The sequence below is a fragment of the Oncorhynchus kisutch genome, linkage group LG25 (genome assembly GCF_002021735.2).
Source record: "Oncorhynchus kisutch isolate 150728-3 linkage group LG25, Okis_V2, whole genome shotgun sequence".
Lineage (NCBI taxonomy): Eukaryota > Metazoa > Chordata > Actinopteri > Salmoniformes > Salmonidae > Oncorhynchus > Oncorhynchus kisutch.
In genome coordinates, this window is record NC_034198.2 from 166,836 (window position 1) to 189,396 (window position 22,561).

Below are 22,561 nucleotides of genomic sequence, written 5' to 3' on the forward strand. Positions count from 1 at the left end.
GGTCGGGGGCCCGAGACACACTCTGTGCACTGTAGGCCGGGTCCCCGCGGGTGCTCCCGGAACCCACTCTTCCAAGTTTGAGGGCTGTGGATGAAAAGAAGGTCACAGACACAGAGACACAAGAGACACAGAGAGAGAGAGAGAGAGAGAGAGAGAGAGAGAGAGAGAGAGAGAGAGAGAGAGAGAGAGAGAGAGAGAGAGAGAGAGAGAGAGACACACAGACAGAGAGACAGAGACACACACACACACACAGAGAGAGACAGAGAGACAGAGACACACACACACACACAGAGAGAGACAGAGACACACACCCACACACACACACACACACACACACACAATCCTGGCCCAATTTTTTTTTTGTTTTTTTTGTTTTTTTTTTAAGTAAAATGGCGGGAAACGGGGGACCCCATTGAAAGGCGCTTCGCCCTTTTTTCAGTTTGAATGTTTCTTTCCTTCTCTTCTTCTGCTAGCTAGCTAAGCTAAGCTAAGCTAAGCTAAGCTAAGCTAGCTGTTTACATAGCTTTGTGAATGAGTATTTTTCCTTGACAACGGGAGAAAAGTGTTGCACCATTCCCGGAGGTACTGCAATACCGGGTCGATGCGTGGAGCGGACGGAGCAAGCCCCATTTCCGACTCCCTGTTCGAAAAATCCATTTAATATGTAGTCCCCCTATGGGGGACGTATCAGATATTAAACTGATAAGAACAGATTTTTTTTTTTTTTTTTTTTTTTTTTTTTTTTATACAAAATATATTTATTTACTTTCAAAAACCAAACAATAATTTTCCAAAAATCAATAGACTTAACTATACAATTCCGACAAACTACACATAATCATTCCAAAAACGAATAAACTATAAACAAATCCAATAAACCAAACAATAATCTTCAGTAACTCCATTAACTTAAATCTACTATCAACCAAATACAAATAATCAGTTCCAAAACTGCTAAATTTGACCCAACTCCAAATCAGGAACAGTACCCGGCACATGCCCCATACTTAAGTCCATCACCCCTCCCTCCTCCGGACTCCTGACCGGGGACCCTACATCCCCAAACATGAAACTAGTCTCTCCCTCCATCATCCAGGCACCAGCCATGCCCGGGAGGTCAAGTTCAGCGAGGGGTTTGAACGATGATGATGACGGAGCCCACGAGGGCCCCGCTACCTCCCCCCCCCCCTGTTCTGCCCCCCCCCCCCTCTTTCCACCCTTCTTCCTCCTGCTTTCCACCCGCTCCCCTTTCTTCGACTTCTTGCACGGCAGTGCATGAACTAGTGAAGTTTTGTATATATAGTCCACCACGTGCTCTCCCTTTTCCTTTTCCCCCTCTACCAAACCCACCACCATCCCTCTCAACTCCTCCACCCTTGCCCTCACCCCCTCACTCTCCCCCCAGTCCTTCACACCTTCTCGCCCTTCCGCCTCTCCTTCCGGTTCCTTCTCCATACCCTCCTCCACCTCCTTCCTCTCCACTCTCCCCGTCTCCTCGCTCTCCTCCATCACCTTCTTCTTCTTCTTCTTCTTCTTCTTCTTTTCTTTCCCTTCCTCTATCCCAGCCCCCTCTCCTTCCATCCCGGTCTCCTCTTCTTCTGTCCTGGCCTCCTCTCCTTCCATCCCAGCCACCTCTCCCTCAGACCCGACCACCTCTCCTTCTGTCTCCGCCACCTCTCCTTCCATCCTGTCCACTTCTCCTTCCTTCCCTGCCACTTCACCTTCTGTCCCGGCCCTCACCTCCTCCTCCTCCTCTTCATCTCTCCTAGACTCCTTCGGCGCAGTCCTTCCACCTCTGCCACCTCCTTCCTCCCGTTCTTCTCTTCCTCCATCCCCCGCTCTCGCTCCCCCCCTAGCTGCAGACGCGTACGACCCCTTCCGAGCCGGGCAGTCCCGCCACAGGTGTGCTACTGAGCCACACCCGTGACATGCCTTCGGCTCGGTACACTCCCTCGCCTCGTGCTCACCCGATCCACAGTACCTGCACCTCCTTGTGCTGCACGAGGCGAGTGCGTGGCCGTAGGCCATACATCGCCTGCAGAAAGGAGGCTGACGGGCATAATTCAACGTCCCCCTGTCAGCCCCCAGGGAGAACATCGCTGGGGGATGTAGGTAGCCATCAAAACCCTCCGGGTCTTCCCTAAGAAGGGCCTGGAAACCCCTCCTCCCTGTCCAAAAGCCCAAGGAGTCCCTGAGGAGCCTCGCTGAGGAGACATTGTCCATATATCTCCCCAGCAAGGCTCTCACCTCATTGTCAGTTACATGGGGGTTATACATAGTGACTGTAACCACCCGAAAACTACTCTTCGCCAAGTTGGTAACTTCATACAGGCACAAAGGCCTTGTCTTACTCCCCTCCTTTGCTTTCTTCAAAATTTCCTGATGTTTCCCTTCATTATAAAAAGTCACATCAAAAGCCCGCTCCACCGGATTATCTTGGAAACATAAAACGTCCTTTACTTCCAGTTTTAAAATCCCCATCAATATCATCCTTCCGAAATTCTCTCTTCCAATTGGCTCAATTCCTTTTTCCCTCCAAGCAAACCTGACCGTATTTGCCAAACCTATTACAGGTACCGACTTATTGGAACGCTCCATCTCAAAAAATGAAATATAAAACCCCCACACCAGAAAAAACAGCTCTCCAAAAAAAGGAAGCCTCCAAGAAAACACAAACTCCTTCCAACAAAGACTCTAACCCACCACTACCTTATCGCCCTCCTATCTCCGACCTTCTGACTCAGCGAGCTCTGGGGCACCTCAGTACCAAGCTTGATCTGAGCCAAAAGGCCGAGAAGCGATAACCCACAAATGGAACCCTGCAACCGCCGGGCCCCCGGGGGTCTCGGCAGACCTCAGCGGGTGGGTTGGCAAGAGCCGGCTCCTCCAATCCCAGCCACCCACCGTTTCCCCGGCTACAGACAGACAGACAGACAGACAGACAGACAGACAGACAGACAGACAGACAGACAGACAGACAGACAGACAGGCAGGCAGGCAGGCAGGCAGGTGTTTTTTGTAAAAAGTCGCTAATGCGTCTTTAAGTCACTATCCTGGCTCATCTATGTCAATTTCTCTTGAAACAAGATACCGGGCTCTGCAAGAAGCAAAGCCACTCCAAAAATACATTGAACTCATAAGTGTTCCTCTCCACGGAAGTCTTTAGTAAAAGGCGAAAGGCTTGTGCGTAATGAAGAGAAACCAGAGTCATATGGAAGTCAGAGGTCGGGGGCCCGAGACACACTCTGTGCACTGTAGGCCGGGTCCCCGCGGGTGCTCCCGGAACCCACTCTTCCAAGTTTGAGGGCTGTGGATGAAAAGAAGGTCACAGACACAGAGACACAAGAGACACAGAGAGAGAGAGACACAGACAGAGAGAGAGAGAGAGAGAGAGAGAGACACAGACAGAGAGAGAGAGAGAGAGAGAGAGAGACACAGACAGAGAGACACACACACACACACACACAGAGAGAGAGACACACACACACACACACACACACACACACAGAGAGAGACACACACACACACACACACACACACACAATCCTGGCCCAATTTTTTTTTTTTTATTTTTTATTTTTTTAAGTAAAATGGCGGGAAACGGGGGACCCCATTGAAAGGCGCTTCGCCCTTTTTTCAGTTTGAATGTTTCTTTCCTTCTCTTCTTCTGCTAGCTAGCTAAGCTAAGCTAAGCTAAGCTAAGCTAAGCTAGCTGTTTACATAGCTTTGTGAATGAGTATTTTTCCTTGACAACGGGAGAAAAGTGTTGCACCGTTCCCGGAGGTACTGCAATACCGGGTCGATGCGTGGAGCGGACGGAGCAAGCCCCATTTCCGACTCCCTGTTCGAAAAATCCATTTAATATGTAGTCCCCCTATGGGGGACGTATCAGATATTAAACTGATAAGAACAGATACTACACTTGATCTGAGCCAAAAGGCCGAGAAGCGATAACCCACAAATGGAACCCTGCAACCGCCGGGCCCCCGGGGGTCTCGGCAGACCTCAGCGGGTGGGTTGGCAAGAGCCGGCTCCTCCAATCCCAGCCACCCACCGTTTCCCCGGCTACAGACAGACAGACAGACAGACAGACAGACAGACAGACAGACAGACAGACAGACAGACAGACAGACAGACAGACAGACAGGCAGACAGGCAGGTGTTTTTTGTAAAAAGTCGCTAATGCGTCTTTAAGTCACTATCCTGGCTCATCTATGTCAATTTCTCTTGAAACAAGATACCGGGCTCTGCAAGAAGCAAAGCCACTCCAAAAATACATTGAACTCATAAGTGTTCCTCTCCACGGAAGTCTTTAGTAAAAGGCGAAAGGCTTGTGCGTAATGAAGAGAAACCAGAGTCATATGGAAGTCAGAGGTCGGGGGCCCGAGACACACTCTGTGCACTGTAGGCCGGGTCCCCGCGGGTGCTCCCGGAACCCACTCTTCCAAGTTTGAGGGCTGTGGATGAAAAGAAGGTCACAGACACAGAGACACAAGAGACACAGAGAGAGAGAGAGAGAGAGAGAGAGAGAGAGAGAGAGAGAGAGAGAGAGAGAGAGAGAGAGAGAGAGAGAGAGAGAGAGAGAGAGAGAGAGAGAGAGAGAGACACACAGACAGAGAGACAGAGACACACACACACACACAGAGAGAGACAGAGAGACAGAGACACACACACACACACACAGAGAGAGACAGAGACACACACCCACACACACACACACACACACACACACAATCCTGGCCCAATTTTTTTTTTGTTTTTTTTTGTTTTTTTTTTAAGTAAAATGGCGGGAAACGGGGGACCCCATTGAAAGGCGCTTCGCCCTTTTTTCAGTTTGAATGTTTCTTTCCTTCTCTTCTTCTGCTAGCTAGCTAAGCTAAGCTAAGCTAAGCTAAGCTAAGCTAGCTGTTTACATAGCTTTGTGAATGAGTATTTTTCCTTGACAACGGGAGAAAAGTGTTGCACCGTTCCCGGAGGTACTGCAATACCGGGTCGATGCGTGGAGCGGACGGAGCAAGCCCCATTTCCGACTCCCTGTTCGAAAAATCCATTTAATATGTAGTCCCCCTATGGGGGACGTATCAGATATTAAACTGATAAGAACAGATTTTTTTTTTATTTATTTTTTTATAAAGTATATTTATTATTTTCAAATACCATCCATTCTATACAAAATCATACTTTCCATACAAACTTAAATAATGGTATTTTCATTCCAAATAACACAAAAAACCAAAAACCCAAAAACCTCAGGGGAGCATCGTCCCTCCCCGTCATACCTAACCAATACCTAACCCTTTCCCTATCTCCCCGTCCCTAATCTATCCCCTTACAACACTCAGTCTAACACTACCAGCCCTAAACCCCCTTTCCACCTCTCCCGTGCCGCATGCTGCCCCCACTTCTTTACCTCCTTCCACCCTCCTCAATATCCCTTCCACCCCCCAATCTCTCCCTGTCTTTACCAAATTCTGCCTGGCTTCCCACAGCCCCCGTTTAAAGAGGCTCATGAGAAGCCAGAGCAGAAACCTATCCCTCTCCGTTCCCCTCGCTCTCCCTACACCTCTTTCTAATCTAGCCCACGTCACCACAAAATCACTCCTGACCATACCTATCAACACCCGTGCCCTAGCCCAAACCACTCCGGCAAAGGCACAGTCCCAAAAGGCATGGCGCACAGTCTCCTCCCTGCCACAAGCAGATCTTGGGCAGGTGGGAGATCGCGCCAAGCTATGCCGGTACATGATGGAACGTACCGGCAAGCACTTGTGGAGGCTCAACCAATTCAGGTCCTTGAGCCTGTTGTCCAGGCCCCGCGCCTGCACTCCCTCCCAGACCACCGACGAGACGCCCGCTACAGGCGGAGGACTCCCTGCCAGCCTGACCACCTCGTACAGGTGCCTGTGGTCTAAACCTACTCGGGCAACTTCAACCTCGGGGTGCGCACGCAGCCACATGGCCGCATGGCCAAAGTGCCACGGCAGCTGTTCCGCCCGAGGACCCGTGTTAGACCACACCATTACGCTTCTCGCTTGGTACGAGAAGAACACCCGCAGGAGGTAACCGGACGGGTGTATCACCGGATGAGCCAGTTCTGTCAACACGAAGGACACAAATATTGTGTCCAGCTTGACGGGGATGTTTGGTACCCCCCTACCTCCCTCCCCGATGGGACAGAGCATGCGTGCCCTGGCGACCCACTCGTACCTGCCACCCCACATGAACTGAAACACAAGCCTCACCAGAGGCCTCCTCAGACAAGCCGGCAATGGGTAGATGTATGCCAAATACAACAGAGATGGCAATACATCCACCTTTAGGACCAGGACCTTGCCTATAAAAGACAACGACCTAGCCTTCCACATTGCTAGCTTCCTCTGTACCACTGCGATACCCATGTTCCAGTTCAGCGTCGCTGAGCCGGAGGTCTCAAAATGGACCCCGAGAATCCTCAGGGCCCCCTCACAGAGAGATAACCCCCCGGGCACATCCGTCCTGCCGCGCCATCTTCCGAAAAATTTTACGGAAGACTTTGCGTGGTTCAGAACCGCTCCCGACGCTCGGGTGAAGTCCCCAATAATGGCAAGGGACCTTGTCAGGCACGAGTCCTTGCAAAGCAGCAAGGAAGTGTCATCGGCGTACTGCGTCAACTTGACGTGCATACCACCGCTTCCAGGGATCAACAAGCCCTCCACCCCCGTGTCTGCCCTAATGGCAGCCCCCAGAGGCTCCATGTACAGAACAAAGAGGAGTGCCGAGAGCGGGCATCCCTGCCTGACCCCAGACGAGAGGTCAAAAACGTCACCTAAGTGACCGTTTACGCTAACTCGACACCCCGCTCCGACATATAAAGTACGGATCCATCCTATATACTTCTCCCCAAAACCTAATCTACCTAACACCCTGAATAGAAAGGATCTATTCACGCGATCAAAGGCTTTCGCCTGATCTAGCGCTGCTACCATTAAAGGCAGCCCTCTATCTTCAACCCAGGCGATGGAGTCCCTGATCAACTGTAGGTTCCATCTAATAGAGCGTCCCTCTACCCCGCACGTCTGATCCTCGTGGACGACGTAGGGAAGGGCTGTGCGCAACCGATCCGCTAAGACCTTTGCAAGCAACTTGTAGTCTACGCACAGCATGGTCAATGGCCGCCAGTTGCCAAGGTCGGTTGCATCCCCCTTCTTGTAAAGAAGTGACAGCACGCCGACTACCATTGAACCCCCCGGGACACCCGTCTCGAGGATGGCCTTCAAGACTTCGAGTACCACCGGTCCAAGTATACCCCAAAACTTGAGGTAAAACTCAGCCGGCAGCCCATCCATCCCAGGCACCTTCCCTTTTCCCATCCTCCTAAGAGCGCTCTCAACCTCTTCTAGTGAGATCTGGGCCTCCATCACGTCTCTAATGTCCTCCGGCAACCGCCGGGACAAGTGTTCTAAAAACACATTTCCCTGCTCTACCTCTATTGCCCTTTCCTTAAATAAACCTAGGAAATGATCAGTTGTCACCCTGACCATCTCCTCTGGTTTACTTACTACACTACCATCTTCTTTTCTAACTCCATGCATTATCTTCCTACTCTGCCTTGCCCTAACCGACTTAAAGAACATAGCGGAACAAGTCTCATTATGTTCTAAAAAGCCACTATGTGCACGCTCCAGGAAAGCTCGAGCCTTCTGCTCCTGCAGCTCCCTGAGCTGCGCCTTCAGGGCTGTGGTTCTCTCCCAGTCAATCGACCCGCCGAGGTTGCCTGCCTCGTACTCGAGTTCGATCAACCTTTGGATATGATCCACCTCCCTCCTTTCCTCCCTTTTTTTCCTCTTACTATATCCTATAATAAAGGCCCTAATCCTCACCTTTACTAAATCCCACCATTCTAACACCCCCTCACACATGGGCCGGAGGCCTTCAAGCCCCCGAAACACCCCTGTAACGGCATTAACAAAATCTTGCTCATCCAGTAAATCCCGATCTAATTTCCAGTACCCCCTACCGAAGAGGCAGACTGGCACCCCCACCTGCAGGAGCACCCCGTCATGATCCGAAAAGAAGACAGGCACCAGCCGCCCAGACAACTGACCCAAAGACCTAGGTACAAAAATATAGTCGAGCCTCCGCGCAACCCCCCTGGAGTTGCGCCATGTAGGACCGACCATTGCCGGAGTAGTGTGCAGGCCACCATCGACCAGACCATGGCACGCCATTAGCCCGGTGATGGCACCTGCACTACTGTCTCCCCCTATCCCTAAATCAATATTAAAATCACCCCCTATCACCAAGTGCCTGTTAGTAACACACAGGGGCGCCAGACAGTCCACCATCTCCCTCCTGTCTGCCGCCACCTGTGGCCCGTACACCCCAAATAACCTATATCTAACCTCCCTAAACTTGACATCAACCCCCAAAACTCTACCCTGCATTACCAAAAAAGTGCCCTCTAATTTAACCTCCTTATTCCCGAACAAAATCCCTACCCCCGTCGAGTGCACCCCACCTATGCCCCACAATGAATCTCCCTTTACCCACTCCCTCCTAAACCTTTCAACATCCCCTCCATCCCTCAGGTGAACCTCCTGTAAGAAACAGAAATCAAACCCTACCCCCTCTAAAAAACTGAACACCGCCCTCCTTTTAACATAGTCCCTTAACCCCCTAACGTTTATACTAAAAATAGAAACAGAAATATTAATTTTAAATTAAACCAATACAAAACCCCTTACTCTCAAAACACCCAAATAAAAGAGGAGGCTCACCCGATGCTCCCCTGCTCCATCTCCTCCAGCAGGGGCGTCCTCCCCTCTTGTGACACCCCCCTGTCTTCCTCCATCATCCCAATCCAGGATGCAGGAATGGTGTTAGCCACCCTGGCGTCCTGCATCCTGCTTTGGTCACCCAAACCCCCCCCTTCCCCCGCCTCCCCGCTTGCTGGGCAGTAAAAAGGGGACTTTGTGTCATCAAAGATGGACTGCGATCCCCCCGGTTCCCACTCCAGCATCCCACTTGGTGGATCCAGTTCCCCTGGCGCCCCTGAATCCAAAGAGACCAACAAGGTCCTGGGAGTTTCCCCCTCCTCAACCCCCTTTTCCCCCATTGGTCTCTTGGCCTCCCCCTCTCCTTTCTTGCCATCCTTGTGGGGCGGCCTCTTCTTCCCTTTCTTTCTTGGTGTAGGCGGCAAAGGAGAAACACCGCCCCCCCCCCCACCAGTTCCTCGACCATCCCCCTCAACTCCTCCACCGAGGCACTCGACATGTCACAATCTCCCCATTCCCCCACTACTTCCCCCTGTTCAACCTCTCCTCCTGTTCCTGTTGCCGCGTCGTCGTCCTCCTCATCTCTCTCCCTTGTCACCTTCTCCTGCCTCTCCACTCCGTTTTCACCATCCGCCTTTTGCCCCTCCTCTCCTTCTGCTTTATCCTTCTCGTTCCCTTCTTCTGTCCTTGCCACTTTCGCCTCCTCCTTCTTCCTTGTGGCCTTTTCTTCTGGGCCTGATCCTGTTTCTGGGCCCCCTCTTCCTCTTCGTCCCCCATCCCCCGCCCCTGCTCCCCCTCCAGCCGCAGACGCGTATGACTTTTGACGAGCCGGGCACTCCCGCCACAGGTGTGCCGACGAGCCACACCCGTGGCACGCCTTGGGCTCGTCGCAGTCCTTCGCCTCGTGCTCAGCAGATCCGCAAAATCTACACTTCTTCGTGCTGCACGAGGCGAGGACATGGCCGTATGCCATACAGCGCCTGCAGAAAGGGGGCTGTCGTGCGTAGTACAGAGTCCCTCTGTCAGCCCCCAGGGAGAACATGGCCGGAGGATGAAGGTATCCACCCAGACCCCCTGGGTCCTCCCTGAGAAGGGCCTGGAATCCTCTCCTCCCGTTCCAGAACCCCAGGGAGTCCCTGAGGAGCTTCGGGGAGGAGACCCTGTCCATAAACCTCCCCAAAAAAGCCTTTACATCCTCGTCCTTGACGTGCGGGTTGTATATATTGACCGTCACCATCCTAAAATTGTTCTTAGCCAAACTTGTGACCTCATAAAAACTCATAGGCCTCTTGTCTCCCACGGCTCTCGCCTTCTTCAAGATCCCATCATGCATTGCCTCCGTGTAAAAGGTTACATCATAGGCCTTCTCTGTAGGGTTACCCTGCAGACATAACACGTCCTTTACCTCCAGTTTTAGTACTCCCATCAGGATTGACCTCCCAAACGTCTCTCTCCCGACTGGCTCCGTCTCCTTGTGGCTCCACGCAAACCTTACGGTATTTGCCAACCCAATCCCAGGGACCGATCTTCTTGGAACATCATCCGCCATTTTTCCCAGAAAAAAGCTCTCTCAAAAAAGAAGCCTCCAACAACAAAACCTTTACCGCCCTCCGGCCTTCGGCTTCTGACTAGGCGAGCTTTGGGATACCTCAGTATCAGGCTTGATCCTAGCCAAAAGGCCGAGAAGCGATAACCCACAAATGGAACCCTGCAACCGCCGGGCCCCCGGGGGTCTCGGCAGACCTCAGCGGGTGGGTTGGCAAGAGCCGGCTCCTCCAATCCCAGCCACCCACCGTTTCCCCGGCGACAGACAGACAGACAGACAGACAGACAGACAGACAGACAGACGTTTTTTGTAAAAAGTCGCTAATGCGTCTTTAAGTCACTATCCTGGCTCATCTATGTCAATTTCTCTTGAAACAAGATACCGGGCTCTGCAAGAAGCAAAGCCACTCCAAAAATACATTGAACTCATAAGTGTTCCTCTCCACGGAAGTCTTTAGTAAAAGGCGAAAGGCTTGTGCGTAATGAAGAGAAACCAGAGTCATATGGAAGTCAGAGGTCGGGGGCCCGAGACACACACACACACACACACAATCCTGGCCCAAATTTTTTTTATATTTTTTTTATTATTTTTTTTAAGTAAAATGGCGGGAAACGGGGGACCCCATTGAAAGGCGCTTCGCCCTTTTTTCAGTTTGAATGTTTCTTTCCTTCTCTTCTTCTGCTAGCTAGCTAAGCTAAGCTAAGCTAAGCTAAGCTAGCTGTTTACATAGCTTTGTGAATGAGTATTTTTCCTTGACAACGGGAGAAAAGTGTTGCACCGTTCCCGGAGGTACTGCAATACCGGGTCGATGCGTGGAGCGGACGGAGCAAGCCCCATTTCCGACTCCCTGTTCGAAAAATCCATTTAATATGTAGTCCCCCTATGGGGGACGTATCAGATATTAAACTGATAAGAACAGATTTTTTTTACAAAATATATTTATTACGTTTCAAAAACCAAAACAATATTCTTCCATACTTCCATCAACTTAAATATACAATTCCAACAAAATGCAAATAATCATTCCAAAACTAATAAACTATAACCAAAACCGACAAACCAATAACCTCCAAACTACCAATATCCACCACCTATATTACAACAAGAACTCACCCAGTGCTCCCTTTCTCTATCCCGACTAACTTTGACCCCACCTCCACTCGTGAATCCCCTACATCACCCCCATCTCCCACCATCCCCCCTCCCCTGAACACAGCAACCGTCCCCGGCACAAGTCCCACACTCAAGTCCATTGCCCCCCCCTCCTCCGGACTCCGAACCGGGGACGTTACATCCCCAAACAAAAAGTCCGGCTCCCCCTCCATCATCCAGTTTCTCGCCATGCCTGGGAGATCAAGCTCGGCGAGGGGTTTAAAGGAGGATGGAGACGGAGCCCACGAGGGCCCCGCCACCTCCCCATCCCCCTGTTCTTCCCCCCCTTTCTTTCCACCCCTCCTCCTCACCACCTTCTTTGCCCTCTTGCTCGGAGGCGTATTTGGCTCAGGTACCCTATGGGCAACGACACCCATAGCGCTTGCCCTCTCCTTTCCCTTGTCCCATTCCTTCTCTACCAGTGCCCTCACCATCCCTCTCAACTCCTCCACCCTTGCCCTCGACACTTCCTCGTCCCCCCAACCCTTCACACCCCCTCCCTTTTCCGCCTCTCCTTCTGGTTCCATCTCCACAACCTCCTCCGCCTCCTTCCTCTCCACTGTTGTCTCCTCACTCTCCTCCATCACCGTCTCCTTCTTCTTCTTCTTCTTCTTCTTCTTGTACCTTTCTACCTCCTCTCCTTCCATCCCGACCACCTCTCCTTCAGTCCCGACCCCCTCTCCTTCTGTCTCAGCCACCTCTTCTTCCATCCCTTGCACATCTCCTTCCGTCCCAGCTCTTTCTTTTTCTTCTCCTCCCTCCGTCTCCTTCTGTTCCGTCCTTCCACCTTCGTCGCCCGCTTCTTCATGCTCCTTTCTTCCTCCATCCTCCGCTCTCGCTCCCCCCCCAGCTGCAGACGCGTATGACCTTCGCCGAGCCGGGCAGTCCCGCCACAGGTGCGCCACCGAGCCACACCCGTGGCACTTCTTCGGCTCGGCACAGTCCCTGGCCTCGTGCTCTTCCGACCCACAGAACCTGCATCTCCTGATGTTACACGAGGCCAGGATATGGCCATAGGCCATACACCGCCTGCAGAACGGAGGCTGACGGGCATAATGTAACGTCCCCCTGTCAGCCCCCAGGGAGAACATTGCTGGAGGATGGAGGTATCCTCCCAACCCCTTCGGGTCCTCTCTGAGGAGAACCTGGAAACATCTCCTCCCATTCCAAAATCCGAGGGAATCTTTCAGGTGCTTTGCTGAGGAGATGTTATCCAGGTACCTCCCCAGAAAGGCCCTCACCTCCTCATCCTTAACATAAGGGTTGTAGATGTTCACAGTCACCACCCTAAAATTCTTCCGTGCCAAACTGGTGACCACGTAATGGCACATCGGCCTCTCTGCTTCCATTACCTTCACTCTTCTCAGTACCTCGTCATGCCTATGCTCCGTATTCAGGGACACGTCAAAACCCCTCTCCACTGGGTTGTCTTGGAGACAGAACACATCCTCCACCTTCAGCTTAAGGATCTCCATCAGGATGGTCCTCCCAAATGTATCCCGCCCAAATGGCTCCATCGCCTTGTCTTTCCACGCAAAGCGTACCGTATTTGCGAGTCCGATCCCAGGGACCGTCCTCCCTGTTGCATTATTCTCCATCTCCGCCCGGGGATTAGCAGTGTTTTTTTTACGCTCCCTTTCTCCTCCAAAAAAAACACCCAAAAAGAGAGGCAAAAACAAGCAACCGAAACAATCCAAAACAACAAACTTTCCTCCCTCCGGTCTTCCTTCGACCTTCTGGCTCAGCGGGCTTTGGGGCACCTCAGTACCAAGCTTGATCTGAGCCAAAAGGCCGAGAAGCGATAACCCACAAATGGAACCCTGCAACCGCCGGGCCCCCGGGGGTCTCGGCAGACCTCAGCGGGTGGGTTGGCAAGAGCCGGCTCCTCCAATCCCAGCCACCCACCGTTTCCCCCGGCGACAGACAGACAGACAGACAGACAGACAGACAGACGTTTTTTGTAAAAAGTCGCTAATGCGTCTTTAAGTCACTATCCTGGCTCATCTATGTCAATTTCTCTTGAAACAAGATACCGGGCTCTGCAAGAAGCAAAGCCACTCCAAAAATACATTGAACTCATAAGTGTTCCTCTCCACGGAAGTCTTTAGTAAAAGGCGAAAGGCTTGTGCGTAATGAAGAGAAACCAGAGTCATATGGAAGTCAGAGGTCGGGGGCCCGAGACACACTCTGTGCACTGTAGGCCGGGTCCCCGCGGGTGCTCCCGGAACCCACTCTTCCAAGTTTGAGGGCTGTGGATGAAAAGAAGGTCACAGACACAGAGACACAAGAGACACAGAGAGAGAGAGAGAGAGAGAGAGAGAGAGAGAGAGAGAGACAGAGACACACACACACACACACACACACACAGAGAGACAGAGAGACAGAGACACACACACACACACACACACACACACAGAGACACAGAGAGACAGAGACACACACACACACACAATCCTGGCCCAAATTTTTTTTTATTTTTTTTATTATTTTTTTAAGTAAAATGGCGGGAAACGGGGGACCCCATTGAAAGGCGCTTCGCCCTTTTTTCAGTTTGAATGTTTCTTTCCTTCTCTTCTTCTGCTAGCTAGCTAAGCTAAGCTAAGCTAAGCTAAGCTAAGCTAGCTGTTTACATAGCTTTGTGAATGAGTATTTTTCCTTGACAACGGGAGAAAAGTGTTGCACCGTTCCCGGAGGTACTGCAATACCGGGTCGATGCGTGGAGCGGACGGAGCAAGCCCCATTTCCGACTCCCTGTTCGAAAAATCCATTTAATATGTAGTCCCCCTATGGGGGACGTATCAGATATTAAACTGATAAGAACAGATTTTTTTTACAAAATATATTTATTACGTTTCAAAAACCAAAACAATATTCTTCCATACTTCCATCAACTTAAATATACAATTCCAACAAAATGCAAATAATCATTCCAAAACTAATAAACTATAACCAAAACCGACAAACCAATAACCTCCAAACTACCAATATCCACCACCTATATTACAACAAGAACTCACCCAGTGCTCCCTTTCTCTATCCCGACTAACTTTGACCCCACCTCCACTCGTGAATCCCCTACATCACCCCCATCTCCCACCATCCCCCCTCCCCTGAACACAGCAACCGTCCCCGGCACAAGTCCCACACTCAAGTCCATTGCCCCCCCCTCCTCCGGACTCCGAACCGGGGACGTTACATCCCCAAACAAAAAGTCCGGCTCCCCCTCCATCATCCAGTTTCTCGCCATGCCTGGGAGATCAAGCTCGGCGAGGGGTTTAAAGGAGGATGGAGACGGAGCCCACGAGGGCCCCGCCACCTCCCCATCCCCCTGTTCTTCCCCCCCTTTCTTTCCACCCCTCCTCCTCACCACCTTCTTTGCCCTCTTGCTCGGAGGCGTATTTGGCTCAGGTACCCTATGGGCAACGACACCCATAGCGCTTGCCCTCTCCTTTCCCTTGTCCCATTCCTTCTCTACCAGTGCCCTCACCATCCCTCTCAACTCCTCCACCCTTGCCCTCGACACTTCCTCGTCCCCCCAACCCTTCACACCCCCTCCCTTTTCCGCCTCTCCTTCTGGTTCCATCTCCACAACCTCCTCCGCCTCCTTCCTCTCCACTGTTGTCTCCTCACTCTCCTCCATCACCGTCTCCTTCTTCTTCTTCTTCTTCTTGTACCTTTCTACCTCCTCTCCTTCCATCCCGACCACCTCTCCTTCAGTCCCGACCCCCTCTCCTTCTGTCTCAGCCACCTCTTCTTCCATCCCTTGCACATCTCCTTCCGTCCCAGCTCTTTCTTTTTCTTCTCCTCCCTCCGTCTCCTTCTGTTCCGTCCTTCCACCTTCGTCGCCCGCTTCTTCATGCTCCTTTCTTCCTCCATCCTCCGCTCTCGCTCCCCCCCCAGCTGCAGACGCGTATGACCTTCGCCGAGCCGGGCAGTCCCGCCACAGGTGCGCCACCGAGCCACACCCGTGGCACTTCTTCGGCTCGGCACAGTCCCTGGCCTCGTGCTCTTCCGACCCACAGAACCTGCATCTCCTGATGTTACACGAGGCCAGGATATGGCCATAGGCCATACACCGCCTGCAGAACGGAGGCTGACGGGCATAATGTAACGTCCCCCTGTCAGCCCCCAGGGAGAACATTGCTGGAGGATGGAGGTATCCTCCCAACCCCTTCGGGTCCTCTCTGAGGAGAACCTGGAAACATCTCCTCCCATTCCAAAATCCGAGGGAATCTTTCAGGTGCTTTGCTGAGGAGATGTTATCCAGGTACCTCCCCAGAAAGGCCCTCACCTCCTCATCCTTAACATAAGGGTTGTAGATGTTCACAGTCACCACCCTAAAATTCTTCCGTGCCAAACTGGTGACCACGTAATGGCACATCGGCCTCTCTGCTTCCATTACCTTCACTCTTCTCAGTACCTCGTCATGCCTATGCTCCGTATTCAGGGACACGTCAAAACCCCTCTCCACTGGGTTGTCTTGGAGACAGAACACATCCTCCACCTTCAGCTTAAGGATCTCCATCAGGATGGTCCTCCCAAATGTATCCCGCCCAAATGGCTCCATCGCCTTGTCTTTCCACGCAAAGCGTACCGTATTTGCGAGTCCGATCCCAGGGACCGTCCTCCCTGTTGCATTATTCTCCATCTCCGCCCGGGGATTAGCAGTGTTTTTTTTACGCTCCCTTTCTCCTCCAAAAAAAACACCCAAAAAGAGAGGCAAAAACAAGCAACCGAAACAATCCAAAACAACAAACTTTCCTCCCTCCGGTCTTCCTTCGACCTTCTGGCTCAGCGGGCTTTGGGGCACCTCAGTACCAAGCTTGATCTGAGCCAAAAGGCCGAGAAGCGATAACCCACAAATGGAACCCTGCAACCGCCGGGCCCCCGGGGGTCTCGGCAGACCTCAGCGGGTGGGTTGGCAAGAGCCGGCTCCTCCAATCCCAGCCACCCACCGTTTCCCCGGCGACAGACAGACAGACAGACAGACAGACAGACGTTTTTTGTAAAAAGTCGCTAATGCGTCTTTAAGTCACTATCCTGGCTCATCTATGTCAATTTCTCTTGAAACAAGATACCGGGCTCTGCAAGAAGCAAAGCCACTCCAAAAATACATTGAACTCATAAGTGTTCCTCTCCACGGAAGTCTTTAGTAAAAGGCGAAAGGCTTGTGCGTAATGAAGAGAAACCAGAGTCATATGGAAGTCAGAGGTCGGGGGCCCGAGACACACTCTGTGCACTGTAGGCCGGGTCCCCGCGGGTGCTCCCGGAACCCACTCTTCCAAGTTTGAGGGCTGTGGATGAAAAGAAGGTCACAGACACAGAGACACAAGAGACACAGAGAGAGAGAGAGAGAGAGAGAGAGAGAGAGAGAGAGAGAGAGAGAGAGAGAGAGAGACAGAGACACACACACACACACACACACACACACACACACACAGAGAGACAGAGAGACAGAGACACACACACACACACACACACACAGACACACACACACAATCCTGGCCCAAATTTTTTTTATATTTTTTTTATTATTTTTTTTAAGTAAAATGGCGGGAAACGGGGGACCCCATTGAAAGGCGCTTCGCCCTTTTTTCAGTTTGAATGTTTCTTTCCTTCTCTTCTTCTGCTAGCTAGCTAAGCTAAGCTAAGCTAAGCTAAGCTAAGCTAAGCTAAGCTAGCTGTTTACATAGCTTTGTGAATGAGTATTTTTCCTTGACAACGGGAGAAAAGTGTTGCACCGTTCCCGGAGGTACTGCAATACCGGGTCGATGCGTGGAGCGGACGGAGCAAGCCCCATTTCCGACTCCCTGTTCGAAAAATCCATTTAATATGTAGTCCCCCTATGGGGGACGTATCAGATATTAAACTGATAAGAACAGATTTTTTTTACAAAATATATTTATTACGTTTCAAAAACCAAAACAATATTCTTCCATACTTCCATCAACTTAAATATACAATTCCAACAAAATGCAAATAATCATTCCAAAACTAATAAACTATAACCAAAACCGACAAACCAATAACCTCCAAACTACCAATATCCACCACCTATATTACAACAAGAACTCACCCAGTGCTCCCTTTCTCTATCCCGACTAACTTTGACCCCACCTCCACTCGTGAATCCCCTACATCACCCCCATCTCCCACCATCCCCCCTCCCCTGAACACAGCAACCGTCCCCGGCACAAGTCCCACACTCAAGTCCATTGCCCCCCCCTCCTCCGGACTCCGAACCGGGGACGTTACATCCCCAAACAAAAAGTCCGGCTCCCCCTCCATCATCCAGTTTCTCGCCATGCCTGGGAGATCAAGCTCGGCGAGGGGTTTAAAGGAGGATGGAGACGGAGCCCACGAGGGCCCCGCCACCTCCCCATCCCCCTGTTCTTCCCCCCCTTTCTTTCCACCCCTCCTCCTCACCACCTTCTTTGCCCTCTTGCTCGGAGGCGTATTTGGCTCAGGTACCCTATGGGCAACGACACCCATAGCGCTTGCCCTCTCCTTTCCCTTGTCCCATTCCTTCTCTACCAGTGCCCTCACCATCCCTCTCAACTCCTCCACCCTTGCCCTCGACACTTCCTCGTCCCCCCAACCCTTCACACCCCCTCCCTTTTCCGCCTCTCCTTCTGGTTCCATCTCCACAACCTCCTCCGCCTCCTTCCTCTCCACTGTTGTCTCCTCACTCTCCTCCATCACCGTCTCCTTCTTCTTCTTCTTCTTCTTCTTCTTGTACCTTTCTACCTCCTCTCCTTCCATCCCGACCACCTCTCCTTCAGTCCCGACCCCCTCTCCTTCTGTCTCAGCCACCTCTTCTTCCATCCCTTGCACATCTCCTTCCGTCCCAGCTCTTTCTTTTTCTTCTCCTCCCTCCGTCTCCTTCTGTTCCGTCCTTCCACCTTCGTCGCCCGCTTCTTCATGCTCCTTTCTTCCTCCATCCTCCGCTCTCGCTCCCCCCCCAGCTGCAGACGCGTATGACCTTCGCCGAGCCGGGCAGTCCCGCCACAGGTGCGCCACCGAGCCACACCCGTGGCACTTCTTCGGCTCGGCACAGTCCCTGGCCTCGTGCTCTTCCGACCCACAGAACCTGCATCTCCTGATGTTACACGAGGCCAGGATATGGCCATAGGCCATACACCGCCTGCAGAACGGAGGCTGACGGGCATAATGTAACGTCCCCCTGTCAGCCCCCAGGGAGAACATTGCTGGAGGATGGAGGTATCCTCCCAACCCCTTCGGGTCCTCTCTGAGGAGAACCTGGAAACATCTCCTCCCATTCCAAAATCCGAGGGAATCTTTCAGGTGCTTTGCTGAGGAGATGTTATCCAGGTACCTCCCCAGAAAGGCCCTCACCTCCTCATCCTTAACATAAGGGTTGTAGATGTTCACAGTCACCACCCTAAAATTCTTCCGTGCCAAACTGGTGACCACGTAATGGCACATCGGCCTCTCTGCTTCCATTACCTTCACTCTTCTCAGTACCTCGTCATGCCTATGCTCCGTATTCAGGGACACGTCAAAACCCCTCTCCACTGGGTTGTCTTGGAGACAGAACACATCCTCCACCTTCAGCTTAAGGATCTCCATCAGGATGGTCCTCCCAAATGTATCCCGCCCAAATGGCTCCATCGCCTTGTCTTTCCACGCAAAGCGTACCGTATTTGCGAGTCCGATCCCAGGGACCGTCCTCCCTGTTGCATTATTCTCCATCTCCGCCCGGGGATTAGCAGTGTTTTTTTTACGCTCCCTTTCTCCTCCAAAAAAAACACCCAAAAAGAGAGGCAAAAACAAGCAACCGAAACAATCCAAAACAACAAACTTTCCTCCCTCCGGTCTTCCTTCGACCTTCTGGCTCAGCGGGCTTTGGGGCACCTCAGTACCAAGCTTGATCTGAGCCAAAAGGCCGAGAAGCGATAACCCACAAATGGAACCCTGCAACCGCCGGGCCCCCGGGGGTCTCGGCAGACCTCAGCGGGTGGGTTGGCAAGAGCCGGCTCCTCCAATCCCAGCCACCCACCGTTTCCCCGGCGACAGACAGACAGACAGACAGACAGACAGACGTTTTTTGTAAAAAGTCGCTAATGCGTCTTTAAGTCACTATCCTGGCTCATCTATGTCAATTTCTCTTGAAACAAGATACCGGGCTCTGCAAGAAGCAAAGCCACTCCAAAAATACATTGAACTCATAAGTGTTCCTCTCCACGGAAGTCTTTAGTAAAAGGCGAAAGGCTTGTGCGTAATGAAGAGAAACCAGAGTCATATGGAAGTCAGAGGTCGGGGGCCCGAGACACACTCTGTGCACTGTAGGCCGGGTCCCCGCGGGTGCTCCCGGAACCCACTCTTCCAAGTTTGAGGGCTGTGGATGAAAAGAAGGTCACAGACACAGAGACACAAGAGACACAGAGAGAGAGAGAGAGAGAGAGAGAGAGAGAGAGAGAGAGAGAGAGAGAGAGAGAGAGACAGAGACACACACACACACACACACACACACACACACAGAGAGACAGAGAGACAGAGACACACACACACACACACACACACACACACACAGAGAGACAGAGAGACAGAGACACACACACACAATCCTGGCCCAAATTTTTTTTATATTTTTTTATTATTTTTTTTAAGTAAAATGGCGGGAAACGGGGGACCCCATTGAAAGGCGCTTCGCCCTTTTTTCAGTTTGAATGTTTCTTTCCTTCTCTTCTTCTGCTAGCTAGCTAGCTAAGCTAAGCTAAGCTAAGCTAAGCTAAGCTAAGCTAGCTGTTTACATAGCTTTGTGAATGAGTATTTTTCCTTGACAACGGGAGAAAAGTGTTGCACCGTTCCCGGAGGTACTGCAATACCGGGTCGATGCGTGGAGCGGACGGAGCAAGCCCCATTTCCGACTCCCTGTTCGAAAAATCCATTTAATATGTAGTCCCCCTATGGGGGACGTATCAGATATTAAACTGATAAGAACAGATTTTTTTTACAAAATATATTTATTACGTTTCAAAAACCAAAACAATATTCTTCCATACTTCCATCAACTTAAATATACAATTCCAACAAAATGCAAATAATCATTCCAAAACTAATAAACTATAACCAAAACCGACAAACCAATAACCTCCAAACTACCAATATCCACCACCTATATTACAACAAGAACTCACCCAGTGCTCCCTTTCTCTATCCCGACTAACTTTGACCCCACCTCCACTCGTGAATCCCCTACATCACCCCCATCTCCCACCATCCCCCCTCCCCTGAACACAGCAACCGTCCCCGGCACAAGTCCCACACTCAAGTCCATTGCCCCCCCCTCCTCCGGACTCCGAACCGGGGACGTTACATCCCCAAACAAAAAGTCCGGCTCCCCCTCCATCATCCAGTTTCTCGCCATGCCTGGGAGATCAAGCTCGGCGAGGGGTTTAAAGGAGGATGGAGACGGAGCCCACGAGGGCCCCGCCACCTCCCCATCCCCCTGTTCTTCCCCCCCTTTCTTTCCACCCCTCCTCCTCACCACCTTCTTTGCCCTCTTGCTCGGAGGCGTATTTGGCTCAGGTACCCTATGGGCAACGACACCCATAGCGCTTGCCCTCTCCTTTCCCTTGTCCCATTCCTTCTCTACCAGTGCCCTCACCATCCCTCTCAACTCCTCCACCCTTGCCCTCGACACTTCCTCGTCCCCCCAACCCTTCACACCCCCTCCCTTTTCCGCCTCTCCTTCTGGTTCCATCTCCACAACCTCCTCCGCCTCCTTCCTCTCCACTGTTGTCTCCTCACTCTCCTCCATCACCGTCTCCTTCTTCTTCTTCTTCTTCTTCTTCTTGTACCTTTCTACCTCCTCTCCTTCCATCCCGACCACCTCTCCTTCAGTCCCGACCCCCTCTCCTTCTGTCTCAGCCACCTCTTCTTCCATCCCTTGCACATCTCCTTCCGTCCCAGCTCTTTCTTTTTCTTCTCCTCCCTCCGTCTCCTTCTGTTCCGTCCTTCCACCTTCGTCGCCCGCTTCTTCATGCTCCTTTCTTCCTCCATCCTCCGCTCTCGCTCCCCCCCCAGCTGCAGACGCGTATGACCTTCGCCGAGCCGGGCAGTCCCGCCACAGGTGCGCCACCGAGCCACACCCGTGGCACTTCTTCGGCTCGGCACAGTCCCTGGCCTCGTGCTCTTCCGACCCACAGAACCTGCATCTCCTGATGTTACACGAGGCCAGGATATGGCCATAGGCCATACACCGCCTGCAGAACGGAGGCTGACGGGCATAATGTAACGTCCCCCTGTCAGCCCCCAGGGAGAACATTGCTGGAGGATGGAGGTATCCTCCCAACCCCTTCGGGTCCTCTCTGAGGAGAACCTGGAAACATCTCCTCCCATTCCAAAATCCGAGGGAATCTTTCAGGTGCTTTGCTGAGGAGATGTTATCCAGGTACCTCCCCAGAAAGGCCCTCACCTCCTCATCCTTAACATAAGGGTTGTAGATGTTCACAGTCACCACCCTAAAATTCTTCCGTGCCAAACTGGTGACCACGTAATGGCACATCGGCCTCTCTGCTTCCATTACCTTCACTCTTCTCAGTACCTCGTCATGCCTATGCTCCGTATTCAGGGACACGTCAAAACCCCTCTCCACTGGGTTGTCTTGGAGACAGAACACATCCTCCACCTTCAGCTTAAGGATCTCCATCAGGATGGTCCTCCCAAATGTATCCCGCCCAAATGGCTCCATCGCCTTGTCTTTCCACGCAAAGCGTACCGTATTTGCGAGTCCGATCCCAGGGACCGTCCTCCCTGTTGCATTATTCTCCATCTCCGCCCGGGGATTAGCAGTGTTTTTTTTACGCTCCCTTTCTCCTCCAAAAAAAACACCCAAAAAGAGAGGCAAAAACAAGCAACCGAAACAATCCAAAACAACAAACTTTCCTCCCTCCGGTCTTCCTTCGACCTTCTGGCTCAGCGGGCTTTGGGGCACCTCAGTACCAAGCTTGATCTGAGCCAAAAGGCCGAGAAGCGATAACCCACAAATGGAACCCTGCAACCGCCGGGCCCCCGGGGGTCTCGGCAGACCTCAGCGGGTGGGTTGGCAAGAGCCGGCTCCTCCAATCCCAGCCACCCACCGTTT

The 22,561-nt window shown here is 52.0% G+C and overlaps 9 non-coding genes and 4 pseudogenes across 9 annotated transcripts; all 13 read right to left on the reverse strand.

Moving 5' to 3' along the window:
• Positions 1-560: 560 nt before the first annotated feature.
• LOC116357561 (U2 spliceosomal RNA) lies at positions 561-758 on the reverse strand. Its single transcript, XR_004205567.1, has one exon. It is a non-coding gene; the product is annotated as a U2 spliceosomal RNA (small nuclear RNA).
• Positions 759-3,093: 2,335 nt separating this feature from the next.
• LOC116357511 (U5 spliceosomal RNA) lies at positions 3,094-3,210 on the reverse strand. The gene has a single exon (XR_004205534.1). It is a non-coding gene; the product is annotated as a U5 spliceosomal RNA (small nuclear RNA).
• Positions 3,211-3,761: 551 nt separating this feature from the next.
• Positions 3,762-3,952, reverse strand: LOC116357567 (U2 spliceosomal RNA). Its single transcript, XR_004205568.1, has one exon. It is a non-coding gene; the product is annotated as a U2 spliceosomal RNA (small nuclear RNA).
• A 291-nt stretch (positions 3,953-4,243) lies between these two features.
• On the reverse strand, positions 4,244-4,360 carry LOC116357512 (U5 spliceosomal RNA). Its single transcript, XR_004205535.1, has one exon. It is a non-coding gene; the product is annotated as a U5 spliceosomal RNA (small nuclear RNA).
• Positions 4,361-4,954: 594 nt separating this feature from the next.
• Positions 4,955-5,138, reverse strand: LOC116357555 (U2 spliceosomal RNA). Its single transcript, XR_004205563.1, has one exon. It is a non-coding gene; the product is annotated as a U2 spliceosomal RNA (small nuclear RNA).
• A 5,545-nt stretch (positions 5,139-10,683) lies between these two features.
• LOC116357513 (U5 spliceosomal RNA) lies at positions 10,684-10,800 on the reverse strand. The gene has a single exon (XR_004205536.1). It is a non-coding gene; the product is annotated as a U5 spliceosomal RNA (small nuclear RNA).
• A 266-nt stretch (positions 10,801-11,066) lies between these two features.
• LOC116357549 (uncharacterized) lies at positions 11,067-11,238 on the reverse strand (annotated as a pseudogene).
• A 2,248-nt stretch (positions 11,239-13,486) lies between these two features.
• On the reverse strand, positions 13,487-13,603 carry LOC116357514 (U5 spliceosomal RNA). The gene has a single exon (XR_004205537.1). It is a non-coding gene; the product is annotated as a U5 spliceosomal RNA (small nuclear RNA).
• A 519-nt stretch (positions 13,604-14,122) lies between these two features.
• Positions 14,123-14,294, reverse strand: LOC116357550 (uncharacterized; annotated as a pseudogene).
• Positions 14,295-16,531: 2,237 nt separating this feature from the next.
• On the reverse strand, positions 16,532-16,648 carry LOC116357515 (U5 spliceosomal RNA). The gene has a single exon (XR_004205538.1). It is a non-coding gene; the product is annotated as a U5 spliceosomal RNA (small nuclear RNA).
• Positions 16,649-17,181: 533 nt separating this feature from the next.
• LOC116357551 (uncharacterized) lies at positions 17,182-17,353 on the reverse strand (annotated as a pseudogene).
• Positions 17,354-19,596: 2,243 nt separating this feature from the next.
• On the reverse strand, positions 19,597-19,713 carry LOC116357517 (U5 spliceosomal RNA). The gene has a single exon (XR_004205539.1). It is a non-coding gene; the product is annotated as a U5 spliceosomal RNA (small nuclear RNA).
• Positions 19,714-20,266: 553 nt separating this feature from the next.
• LOC116357552 (uncharacterized) lies at positions 20,267-20,438 on the reverse strand (annotated as a pseudogene).
• Between the last annotated feature and the right edge of the window lie 2,123 nt (positions 20,439-22,561).